The sequence below is a fragment of the Rissa tridactyla genome, chromosome 3 (assembly GCF_028500815.1).
Source record: "Rissa tridactyla isolate bRisTri1 chromosome 3, bRisTri1.patW.cur.20221130, whole genome shotgun sequence".
Lineage (NCBI taxonomy): Eukaryota > Metazoa > Chordata > Aves > Charadriiformes > Laridae > Rissa > Rissa tridactyla.
Window position 1 is genome coordinate 29,863,453 of NC_071468.1, and position 13,230 is coordinate 29,876,682.

The following is a 13,230-nucleotide window of genomic DNA, read 5'->3' on the forward strand; positions in this document are numbered from 1 at the left end:
ACAGGATTTAGAGATCTGTGAGGCAAAAAGTACTGAAAAGGAAAGACTACTGTTGCAGGGTGACCTGGATCATTTGATTAAATGGTCATGATCTGACAGGATGCGTTTTCATACATCTAAATGCCAGGTATTAAATGGGAGACTGAGGAATACAGTCTTTTCTTAGAGGATGAGAGATTTTATCCCGCAAAACAACAACTGGAAGAAGGATTATGGGGTCATTGTGGATATTTGCCTCAACAGGCAGCCTGAGTGCACGCCTTGGCAAAAAAAGCTAATGCAGCCCTTGGGCATCTTCAGAAGAAAAGTATCAGGGAGAAATAGGGAAGTCTTCTGCAGGCTGTGGACGGGCTTCTGGTGAAGTGTTAATCTCTAATCCCACTGCCAGGTGAGAGACAGTCTTTAAATCCTGGTGCTCCTGCTGACTCTGGGCTGCACAGTCCTGCTGGTGGGATGGAGGGTGCTGTAGCCCGTGCTTCAGAGAATCTTTCCCAAAGAAGCTGATCCCAAGTCCGGGCTGTACAGCAGGATTACCCCCAGGGCTGGTGCAACAAGTCATGGCAGCCACAGGGTGGGCACAAGAACTAGGTACACACTATTTTCTTTTTTTTAATTTTTTTTTTTTAAATAGGAATAAGAAGTACTATACCTGCTAGGAATTAAAAGTAATATCATAACATAACAAATAGGCATCTGTTGGAAAAGAAGAATTGTAAATCATTAGGGACATGTGCAATCCAGGCCTCTTCTCTCTCAAGGCTTCATTGGAACAACATGTAGAAAGAAACAGCCAATATATTAAAAGCAACAGTAAAAAAAATCTGTACATAATTTGATTTTTTTTCCTATAACAGCATCTTTACTTGCATGTGACCAGATTATTAATCAAAAAACTGGCAATATGTAGCTATAAAACTGGCTTTTCAAAGATTCATCACTTTGTCGTGCACACAGAGAGATGCGCATTTTACATGCTGGAAAAATGCCCTCAGCACAGCAAATAACATTTATACAAACCCTAGAAAGGCAGAATTCCATATCTAGTGCTAATGATGTTTAGCATCTAACAGAAAGCCTAAGAAGGAACTTTAACATGTACTATTAATACTATGCATTTTAGGTAGATATTGAGCACCCAACTCCAGTGTGATGAATGTACACATAAACCTCAAAATTAGTCTTAAAAGCATATAAACCACTTCAGTTGTTAAGATTTTCTAAAACCCACGTGTGTGGGTAATATCACTAAAAGCAGGTATGTTGGATAAAAATGAATTATGTCCCTTTTCCAGTATAAACCCAGGAGTTCATCTTCCAGTGTTGTTTATAAATAGAAGAGAGTCAATTTGCTTAGGATCTGCAGGACGTTTGGGTACTCCATTTAGATAATGACAACATTTTTAACACAGCTATCACTCATTAGGTCAAGAGGTTGTGATTAATCAAGAACTGTTTTGGTTTCGTCTGATAGACATCTAGTCTCTTTAGTTTACAGTTGAATGAAGATGGCTTCAACAGTTTACAGAATAAGCTGCAATGATACATTAGACCGAAATTGAGATGGAAGAGAGACGTGTGATCTATTTTAACCATTCCATTTGCATTACAATGTGCTGTGTGTGAATTAGTCGAGGCATTGCCAGAGTAAATTAAAATCTGCTGGGAATGTGTGAATGCATTACACAACAGGAATGCACTGGCAGGTTACAGCTCGAAGTCTGCTGAATGTTACCAGGAGATACTGTTGGTGTTTGGACTAAAAGAGGAGTTTTTTGTTTTAGTAACAACTGACTGGCTGGTTGATGGCTGGTTGTGGGATGAGAAAACTTGAGGCAGAATGGGTTATAACAAAAAAATGTCATGAGAAAGTCTGTTTCTGTGGTGTTTTCGGACCAACACCCAGACCAAGGCAGTATAGGTCTGGTTGTGTAAACTGCGGAATGGGCATTCACTCTTTTGGGTGATTAATGAAAATGAAATAAACCTCCAAACACTTGGTTGTGGTGTAAAATGTCTCAGGGTACTGTAAAATCTTAAAGTCATGGTCTAAGATTATCTATCAGCATTTTCCTGTCACCAAGCTCTGATCCAGTTTTCTGGGCTATCCTAGAGGTCTTTCCTCAAGAGAAACCTCTCAAGCAGGCAAAAGGAGTACGTCCCAGGGAAGCAGCCTGCACTCAGTAGGAAAGGAGAACATATAATCAGCTACTCATGTTATCTGCAAATATGCGTCTTGCACCCACAACCATCAATCACATTTGCAGTCTGCAGTCAGCACTTTTTAAAGCCTTCGTAACACCTTTGTAAGAGCCATATTGCCACAGCCAACATTGCATGGAGGTTTTTGTTGTTCAGCTTTGCAAAATCAAGTACATTAACCCATATTAAGTGCTAATGCGCTGTAAAGATCATAAAAATCATACATAGTACTATGGAGTTTTCTGCTTTTTCAATTCATAAAGTACTTAACGGTGCTGTATTCATTAGAAAAAAAGTGGGTGAAATCTCTGAGATAGTTTTTTCTTTTTTAATGCACGCACTTTGGAGGATGCAGCCCAATGAAGTACTGTCATCTTCTTGTTCCTTTTCTCCTGATCACATGTATACCTACACACACACGCATGCATGCACGCTTATGCACTTTCGTTCGGATAATGCTGACAGGTTGAAGGCAAAGTAGCACCAAGTGAACAAACAGAAATCCCTCAAAAGTTTTTATAAAAACAAATCCCATTAATTTCACCCTTCCTCTTTCTCTCCAGATCATTTATTAAGTCTGTGCTAAGCACTGCACATGTTCTTTCTTTAATACTGCAAACCAACAAAAAATATGAATGATTGCAAAGTACACACACTGAAATCTGTGTGGCCTCCAGTATTGCTATTGATTGGAGACATCTGAAAAAAATACAGTAATGATATGTTGTTGCAACTAGCATTACAAATTTGCCTGGTTTTAATTAGAGAACACGCACTAGAAAGTCCAGAAGCTGGATATGAACTGCTTTATCGCTATAAGATGATTTAACAACTATTTCCACATTTGCCAAAGATTAGCATTGATTAAGAAAACCGAGTATGCTCTGGCGATCCATCACTACCCACAACCCGCTCCAGACCGACACACCTTCCCAAGGCAGGGAATTCCTCCCTGCGACATTCTCCCACTCACTCTCGCTCGCTCTCTCCCGGGGGACACACTTGTCCTGCTTTTGGCATGACTCAACTTCTTGTTGAGTCGACCTTTGCCCCTTTAAATGAAAGGGTTTCATGCCCTGGAAACTGGCTCTTTTAGTGACTTCCACTCAACTAGAACCTTATTCTCCTACAGTAACACTGAAGAAACACAGCAAAATACTTGCATTAATTATTGAAAAAATAATATACTTGGGGAAAAGGAAATGCTGGACAGACCTAAAGCTCCTAAGCAGGGTACATCAAAGGGTGCATTACACATAGCTGAAGGATTAATGTCCATTTATCTAATGATCTAATTAATGTTTTTATAATTTAGCATGCTATTAGAGAGATTTTAGTGAGAACAATACTTTCAGATAAAACCACAAATTTTAATCATTAGGAAGCTGCCTCTCCTGATCCTATTAATAAAAAGCATATCCTAAGTAATCTCTCAAAAGTCGGTACTTTCAGAATATACCAGGAAGGCAGGAGATTATTTTCCTCCTGATTTTCAAAGGAAACCTCCGGAGACAGAAAAAACAGTCTATCAAGAACTGCAGTGTTTCCTGAACTAATGTACAGGGAAAAAACAAATAAGTGAAATGCTTTAAACAACCCAAATGAAGGATTTGCGCAGGAAAGAGGAACTTCAGTATGAAAAGTGAATCAAAGGAAAACAGGCTGCTAAGAAGACAAAACAACCTAGGCAAAGTAATCACTCCCGACTTAATTTTTTCTAACATTTGATAAAATCTGGTGATTGATCCTGCGACAATACCCCCAACAATCATCTACCAGCTAATATTGTCACCAGTATTTTGGGAAAGGACTCAGTTCCATGGTCAAGTTAAAATGATATCACCGCAAAATACTGACAAACAAATACAGATTCCAAAGCAACAACAGAAAATGTGAAAGTCCTTACATTCCCAAGTTGGCTGTGAAGATTCTCCTCCTACAGTGTCCTGTGGCAAGCAGGTATCCGATGCTGTAATTCACATGAAACAGCAGTCACCCCACCGGGGCTCCAACGGACTCCCCTTTTGGTCACGGCTGGTAGGAAGGAAGATTACAAATTCCTCTTTATTGCAAAATGTCTCAGAGTATGGAAAGGGTTCAGAAGTACTGGTAAAGCATTTGGAGACAGATCTTTAAAAATATGCAAGTATCTTATCCCCCAAGTGAGCTAATAAGAGGCCACCTTCAAACCCTGACCCTTGGCCCCACTGCACAGCGTATCTGGCTTGTGCTCCTGATCTTGTCTGACCATGTGTTTCTCACAAAGTCCTTTACTTCAGAGATGATTTCCCAGCAATATACTATGAATGAAAATACAGGCTCCTCTTTGTAAAGGGGCTTGGAGTTGAGGTTTGGTCCTTTGGTGGAGAAAAGGCATTGAACCTGTGCCTGAAGCCACATTCCTCTCTAGAGCCACCCAGGGGCCCAAAGCAAGACCAGAGACGGGGAAACCCTTCTCACCCCCCGCAATTAGAGGCTGGAGGGAGCTGGATGTAGAGGTGGTGGGGTGGTCCGCTCCCACGGTGGTCTACGTGGGTTGTACTTCAAGGACAGCCAGCTGTTTATTGCAGAAGGAGTGACTTAATGGCATCTGTATATCAAAATAAAAATATATATCTTAAGGAAATATATTAAACCCACTGATTTGTCAGTTTGGGCCTTGAAGGTCTTGACAACAGCTCAAAGCTTCACAGTTCTTTTCCTTGACATACTGTTTGTGTCCGGGATAATACCAGAAAAAAGAAAAAGTACTAGGGCTTACAAACACAAAGTTGAAGTAAGACAACACCAGCATCTCCAAATCTTTCTAATTGAGGGTCAGAAAGCTCTTTGCAAATATTAGGGAAATAACCTTTATATCACCAATAATACGGTGGATATCTTATTCCCATTTTATGGAGGGTGAAAACAAATGAGAAAGATGCTGTCTTTAATTAACGTTATGTTTCTGTCTGGCATTAGAGAGAAGTTACCTTTTTCCCCCCACTCATTTGGTGCACAATGATACATCACATTCAGTCCATCACGTGGGCTCCACAGTGACCACCTCCTGCCTCCTCTGCAACTAAAGAAAGAAAAAAAAAAATCACACTTGTGAGCTGTCCCTTGCGCCCCGGCTTGCGACTGCTCTGTGAAGCATGACCTTTCTCCCTGCGCAGCATCCCATTAAAGTCAAAAGGGCACAGGCAGAGAAGTTCACACAGGGTAATTTGCAGAAGATGGCATTGGGAATACCATGGGAATTAGCAGGAGACTCGCCAGTTAGGATAGCAGCTAAAATTAAATAGCATCAGAAACTCGGTATGCACTCATTGAATTTTTATCTTAGGAAGCACCTTCCCCCTGTGGATATTCTGCGGGAGGAATGAGCTGCCCCGTTCCCCACATCAACCACTGGAAACCTGGCAGGACTCTTCTCTGGTGCTGGGCTGGGCTGTGCCTCCAGCGCTGGGCAAGTGGCAGGAGCCCACCCTGACTGTCCCCACCACCCCCAGGGTGGGCAGCACTGGGCTCCCCTGGCCACTGCAGGTGGGTCACTGTACCTCCTCTCGAAGTTCAGCTCCATGAAAGCAATTCAGTAGACCTGGAGGGAGAAAAACGCTTGGTTCTCACCCAGACATGTGCCTCCCTGGGTAATAGGACACACTTTGCCCAGAGAGCCCCAAAACCCAGAGCACAGACTGCTAATTCAAGCCAGCCCAAACTGCAGAGCCCCCAGGAGAGGCGGACACCCCTGTGCCAACCCAAACATGACACAGTGGGGCAAGAGCCATTATTGCAAGGGGACTGAGCCAAAAGGACCACTTAATCTGCAGATCTAGGCCTTAGGTGAAAGGAGAAGCAGACAGAACTACCAGTGTCACCATTTCTCGCAGCAGTGCTCATTCATGTCTTTGCATCGTTTCTGGGGAGCAATGAGCTTGTGTTTGCACAGCCCTTGGGAAGGACCAGGTGCCTGCAATCCTCTTGCTCCATTCTGCTTCTCCGTTGTCCTTCGGCTGCTCAGACTCAGTGTAAAATGTTATTTGGAGAGGTTTTGGATGTTGCTTTCCAGAACAGGCATTGCAGAGCCGAGTGTGCCTGCACAGCAGAAAAATAAACTGGGCTAAGGTTTCTTCAGTTCAGCAGTAATGGAGTGGGATTTCATTTAATTTAGTTAAATACTGTTGCTTGACAGAATGAAATGTGATCTCTAAGGTAGAGATTAAAACTGGTGGACTAGTGCAAACTATTTTGGGTTTTTAATTAGTCTTCTGGTGAATTATCCTAATTAAATTTGTCAGACAATCATAGGATATACCACTTGTGTAGAAACTGATAATAGCTGGCCATTCATCTCCCATCTAGCAGCTATTATATTATCTAGATAAAAATCATCTGCCACTGGAAAAAAAAAACAGCATTCAAAACATTGAATTTGATGCACAATCACCTAATTAACTTTTTCTTAAGCTTGGAGAAAGCTGGAAAGGGGAGAAATAGCTGTAATTTACAGAGCTTTTGCCAAATTATGCTGTTGGTCACACCCAGGGTTGTACGTGAATGCATTTGCCTGGAGGGAGGACCTGGCACAAAGCAATTTTTGGGAAGGGGAGGCAAGGCAAGGCAAGGCAAGGAAAAGATTTTTCTAACTTTTTTTTTCAATTTGCGCTGATAATTGGCCATCTACTGGACAAAATATTACTTCACCATCTTAATAACTTGGCTACACATAAAAAAATCTTTTCATGCTGCAGCTTGGCTTCAAACTGTTAACTTTTTTCTTAATAACAGCAATGAAATGAAAGTCAACCCACCATAATTCCTCTCACCAGACCTCAGTGACCTAAAATATGTAGCCTCCTTCGGAATTCTGTTAACCTCAGTGGTTTCTGATGGATATTATTTATGCTTCCATATATGTAAACATCATCCACTCATCTATATGGAAAATTTTTGATAGACAGTATTAGAATTTTATATTGTACATGTCTACACTTACATTTCAGACCTCTGTAGTCATGTTGAAGAAAAGGATTGACCTTATAAACTGTCATTTGCAATTTCATACATGGGCTTTAGTTTGCAACAAGCATTCCCAGTTGAATTTCAATATTTTTTCTGCATAATAGCCAAAAGTCTGCTACTATAGCAATACAGACATCAGAAAGCAAGAAGCAAAACCAGATTAAAAGTACCGAGCGGCTTTATTCTATTTTAGGTTCTTTGACAAAACAGACATTTTAAAACTTCCGGTAACATAAAAACCCCACATATGTTTGAAAACTGCATTTTTTTCCCCATGCAGAATGCTACGAACCATGCTCCGGCCCTTGAGACAGCCCCACCGAGCCTTCGAGACAGCTTTGTGGTTCCTGGGGAAACATGTGGTGTCCTTCATCCCAGACAGGGCAGCCTGTCCGCAGGAAGGTGATGTGACAGGGTGTTATGCTGCCGCTGCTGGATCCATCTAGGAAGAGCAATTGCAGTCTTCTGCAGGCTTCTCTATGTTCTTCTAGGAGAGCAAACAAGTGACTGGAGAGACACAGGGCAAGGGAGGTGTGAAGGTGGTAGTTCTCCACGCAGGCTTTCCTGGCGCACCTGCCTTCCTCCGAGAGTCACTCAGCCAGGCTCCAAATGTTTATCAATAGATACAAACTGATAAGCCATTTTAGATGCAGCTGTCCCGAGAGGTACAGGTTTGCATGCTCACTCAAGAATTTAAACCTTTTTTCCCCTCATTTATTCATGGAACAATTACTGGAGGAGCGTGGAAGGGAGCAGACTTGAATTCTGGTTTCGCTCCCCATGGTCATGATGTTTAATCAGATTGTCTACGTGAAATGCACGTCAGCCATGACATGGGGGCTGGGAGCTGGGCTGCCTCCCCGGTGCCCAGGCTCAGCCTCTGGCCCCCTGCCCGCACAGTCCCTCGCTGCTCCCGGCTCCTGCTGCCTCTGCAGGGGCAATGCTGGCGCAGAAGGGGCCTGATGGTCCTGAGAGGTAGGGGAGGACCTGAGAGGTAGGAGATCTCACCTTCCCCTGCCTGAGCAGCATATGGCCTGCATCCTCCTGGTGACTGCTCGGACCGGGAGGGCATCCCCCGCAAGGTGAGCAGCAGTGCCTCTTCCCACCAGGCTGTAACTGCCACCAAGATGCAATTTGCACCTTTGCTTTGTTGGTGCCAGCTTCTGCAGGTCCCTGCCAAACCTCCCCAAGGCATGGGAGTCTGCAGGCTCCCAGCCAGCGTGAGCAGCCAGCTGAAGGCACTGAGACCCAAATCTGCTGGCTTCCTAAGTCTTGGGCAGCCTTGCAGCTCACGTCGGGGTGGGGAGAAGCATGGGGAGAAGGCACACTGCAGTCACCCACAAACCTTTCAGATCCAATGCAAAGGTACTTACTCGGCACCTGAAGCCTTACGAAAGTGCTGAGCGGTTGTTTTTACTGCATTTCTGCCCATAGACTCTCTGTGTCAGTCCACTCTCTCCTCCTTCTTTAGCTCTCTCCAGTTTTTCAGTTCCTGCCCAGAGACCAGAGACCCAGCTCCTGGTGCGGTCAGAGCCACGTCGGGAAAGAGGATGACCTTCACGTTCCCAGATATGCCTCTGTCCGTACAGCACAACTGCGCTGGCTGGTCATGCTGTTAGATCGTATTGCAAATTCATGTCTAATTTGACCCTGAGGTCTCTTTCAGCATTGCTGCTTTCTAGGATTCTCCCTCCCTTTGAATGTCTGTGTTTCAAATTACGTTTCCCTGGGTGTACTGGGTTACATTTTCCCATGAATGTCACTGTTATTTTCCAGCTCTATATTTTTAATCACTCTACTTCCACTTTTATTACCTCTGTTTTCATTGATGCTTTCAGCTTTCAGATGTTTGGGAATAAGGACGCTGAAAATAGGGCTGTAGTACTATCTGTGGCTTCTTTCTTTGCTATTAAAATTGTCCAGCACACTTTCTCTCCCTCTATGCTTTATTGAACACATTCAGGAAAACCCAGGAAATACCCTTTATGTGACACAAGCTGTCAGTTTGTCCATTTACCAGCCTCCATTAGTATCTCTTTAGCATCTCTCACTTTTAGAGTCAGTTTTTAACCAATCAATCAGGCCAATGTGAAAGTATTTGAAGAGAGTCCTCAGAAGACAATCTGTCAATACCTCAATGGATTTTATATACTGAAAACTGCCTTACTTTCTTAGACTACCGATTTTTGGATATTTTGTAAAGGAAATCTCTTTTGTGATGAGTCATCTGGTTTCCACACATTCCCAACTCAGAGGTATGTCCCCTGAGGCCTGGAGCCTGATGCAGCAATCAGTTGCAGAGACAACAACTGGCTGAACATGACCAGAACTGGATGCAGGTTTTAGTGAAGTAAAAGTCTAGATTGCTGTTGGCTTTGATGGCAGTTACCTTGACTGCAGCTAATTTGTCATTAGGCTTTCTCCCGTAGTTTTTGTTACAATTCTGATTTCATTTAGTATTTATATTCCAGTAACAGTCCATCATCCAAGCCAAGAAAACTGTGTTGTCTTTACTCTGACAAACAATTCTGAAATACTTGTAAGCCTTTGTTCGTTTGTCTTTTTTTTTTTTTTCTGAACTGATCAGAAGAGGATCTCAAGCTACTTCTCCCTCATCTTTTAAACAATCAAAATGTGCTACTGAAACTCATGGGCATGGTAGAATGATTCCCCAATTACTCCTAATAGAGAAATTCAGAACAGATGTAATATTGTATTCTTAAAACAGAACTATTAAGGCAGCTTTACAGGACAAAACAATAGGGTGGGGAAACCTAAGGTATATTTAACACACTGTAGTAAGTATTAGGTGGAAAAGTCTACCAGTCTTAATACAAGTAGTACTAAAGGGAGGGATAAGACCTCAACTACATTTTCTGCTGCGAATTCTGTGGGCCAGCAGCTCATACCAGCCCTTCCATCACCCCTAATATTTAGTTTGGTTTTGAATTTGCTGCTTGTGAACAGTCCCTAAACCAAACACGTGTACCTAGGGCAAGCTTCCTCTGAGGTTTCCAGGGCTCTTGAGAGAACTAAAATTACACAGTCAACATACACCAGTAATGCATTGATTTCACTGCTTCAAGGTGCTTTCAAATTTTATCCCAACTATTTCCAGTCCCTTTAATTTGAACTAGTTGAACTGCTCCTTGGTCTATTTTTCAGTGAAATGTTTCCATTGGAAATTCAGCATGACAGAAATTAAACAAAAAGGGATTGTTTTTGAAAAAAGAACAAACAAAAACATTCCTTTTCCAACAGCAGCTTTTGTGAACCAAATCCCCAACATAAAAACCATATAAAAAGCTCCCGGTGACCCCTTGCCCATGGCACTCCTCAGCCCAGTCCCATTTTAAGGACTGCTCCCTTCTAAACCTCACGGCTGGCAGTGGGATGCTGCTGCGCTCTCGCTGCCCTACCCAAGTTTTGCCTACACCCAGCAGAGAGAAACCATTTCAGTGTTCAGACTTTCCTCCGCGTTGAACATAATCAGGAAGACGACCAGTATAATCGGCGCATTGGTGGCATTATTTATCAGTGTGTGATCATCTGGAGTCAGCTCCAAGTCTCGCCATGTCAAGACATAAGGGCATCAGAGGCCACCTATTATTTCAATTGTCTGAGTTTCCCAAGAGTCAAATGTTTTGTTCCTAAAGCAAATATAAAAAGAAGAAAAAAAAGAACACATCCCATGATCCCATTCCCAGAAGTCATTTGGTCTAAAACCAGGAACATCAATAAAGTGGCACCAGTCTGACTGCACTTAGAATAAAATCTCTAACCTTGTACTTTAAGATAACTCCCAACGTTGAAATAATGCAGTGGTAACATTAGCTTAAATCCTGTCTCTCTCAGTTTCGCCAGTGTATTTTCCATCACCTTCAGTGGTGCCAGGATTCCACCCAGAATATTTTGCTTTCTTTGAGGGAAGAATTTGCATTCACCCATCTGGGGGAAAGTACATGGACTTGCTGAAAGTACTGCCTGTGCTGAGCGTGGAAACAACAACGAGAAACAATTGGCTGCGTTAATCCCTGCTGTTGGTTTTTGAAGTAAAATTGCAGATAATTTTTTCCTCTGACTTTATTTCTCATCTTTGCAGCAGTAAACATGCTTTAAACATAATCCACGTGCAGAACACGGGTTAAACTATAAAATATCACAAACCCAAATCCCTACACCGAGGGACCGGCGACTTGGGGAGAGAAACTGCTAAATGCTTCTTGTCAGTCTAGAGACTACGCCACTGCTAAACCCGCTCATTTCAGAGATTTATTTTGCTAGAAAGGATTTTAATCTTCACATTTCAGTTCCTCAGAGGAGGCAAAATCTTCCAAGTGCAGAGTCTGCAGCAGCGGTGAATCAACTATTGTAATACGCTGCCTCTTAAAATACTTCAGGGTAGTCAGGCATTAGGAAGGCTCCTATTTTGTGTGAACTGATCAAATACAGATGTTGCCAAAGAGTTGACCTTATTGACCGTGACTTAACTAGAGATTGAATGGCAGACAGACGGTCAGTAGTAGGGTGAAACCATGTTTTGGCGGTAGGGTGTAAATGTATATACAGTTTACAGGATGTGAATGACACTGAGCAAACATCTGTTCTATTGATAAATACTTGTTTTACTTCCCAAAATTTTTATCCCAGGGAAACACAGTTAAAGAGAAATACTGCCCAATACTGTTAGGTGTTTCGTGTGCATGTCGTGGTCCTGGAAAACTTGCAATAGAAAAATATTAAAAATGGTACTAACTTTTCTCTTTTCCTGCAATATCAGATTTCATATAAAACTCATCAGCTGAGCTGAGTATTAGTCTTGATCAATGGCAGGAAACCAGGGGATCAAATGTTAATAAATCAGAAACAGATACCTCCACTTGAGCAGAAATATATCACCAACCTGAAAAATAGGGCAAATTATTTGACAACTTCTATATGCATATGCCTGGAGAAAAGGAAAGCTTTTCATAAGATTCCTTGAAAGCTGAAACAAAGGACAAGCATGGAGAAAAAGTAACTTAGTGAGGTAATGAACATAGAACATGAAATCAAAGAGTCCTAGAAACACCTTCTTTTTCTTTGGGATTGACATAATAAAAGAAGATTAAATGAAAAGGCCTTAGCTAATACAACACCAACATATTTCTATGGCAAATTAGCTCTGTCCTACTGATATTTGGTCCTCGGGTGAAGGTAATGAAGTAACAAACTAGGCCTGTTTTAACGTGTCATTACCTTTACTTAAGAGCTAAATAGTAGCATCACAATTCCAACAAAACGTTTACACTAAGTCTGAAGCGCTCAGAGGGACGCAGTGCTCTTGATAGTGTGAAAGCTCATAGAGGCACAGTGACCAGCTTTAACTTTACTATTTTTAAGGCATGGTACCTAACTATATTAGTTCAAAGTTCCTTATGTTCATTTCAGACAAGCACCCTTGGAGTGTGGTCTTCTCTTTAAATTGAAACTATTTGCTCCTGTGCATAGCCTACTAAATTTAATTAGAAAATCCTGGTAGACCAGCAGGACAAAATTTCCCTTCCTTCCTATTTTCTCATTCCACAATCTATCACCTAGAGTAATTAGGACCAGCGAGGGACCATCTTCACTGGATTAACCTTAACTAAATTGTATGCATTCAACATGTGCTCTTTTGATTAACTTGAGCCTGGACTGCTGCCTGTGGTACACCCACCTTGTAATTCTACACACTTAATTAATTTCAGATGAACGGCAAAAAGGATAAGTTGAATTCTTCAATTAATAAACTGATAGTAGTTAATGTATTTTAGCTTAACTTTTCATTTTCTTCATGTGCAGGGATAGGAAAAACAGAAAAACAGAAAGAGGTGGAAGTGAACAAGCTTTGCCAACAAGCTTGTAACGACTTTTCAGGGCCTGATCCTGCAGCAGTCTAAGCAGATAATTTTCCCCCTGACAAGGAGAGGAATTTTGGCCAAAGAATCTGTCCCTACATTTAAAGTATAAAATGCAATAGGCAGGAACAGGATTTTTTTTTCT

The 13,230-nt window shown here is 42.0% G+C and overlaps 1 long non-coding RNA gene across 4 annotated transcripts in view; it reads right to left on the reverse strand.

Annotated features, from left to right (window-relative positions):
• The window catches only part of LOC128907747 (uncharacterized), a 28,192-nt gene extending 19,433 nt beyond the window's left edge, over positions 1 to 8,759 (reverse strand). For 2 of the 4 annotated variants that reach the window (XR_008465720.1, XR_008465717.1), the window contains exons 1-7: positions 8,580 to 8,759; positions 7,499 to 7,648; positions 6,996 to 7,119; positions 6,054 to 6,279; positions 5,742 to 5,782; positions 5,172 to 5,263; positions 4,106 to 4,233 (exon numbers count right to left, since the gene is read on the reverse strand). This is a non-coding gene — a long non-coding RNA (uncharacterized LOC128907747). The remainder of the gene's footprint in view (positions 1 to 4,105; positions 4,234 to 5,171; positions 5,264 to 5,741; positions 5,783 to 6,053; positions 6,280 to 6,995; positions 7,120 to 7,498; positions 7,649 to 8,579) is intronic. The other 2 variants (XR_008465719.1, XR_008465718.1) reach the window with 2 other exon arrangements.
• Positions 8,760 to 13,230: the final 4,471 nt, after the last annotated feature.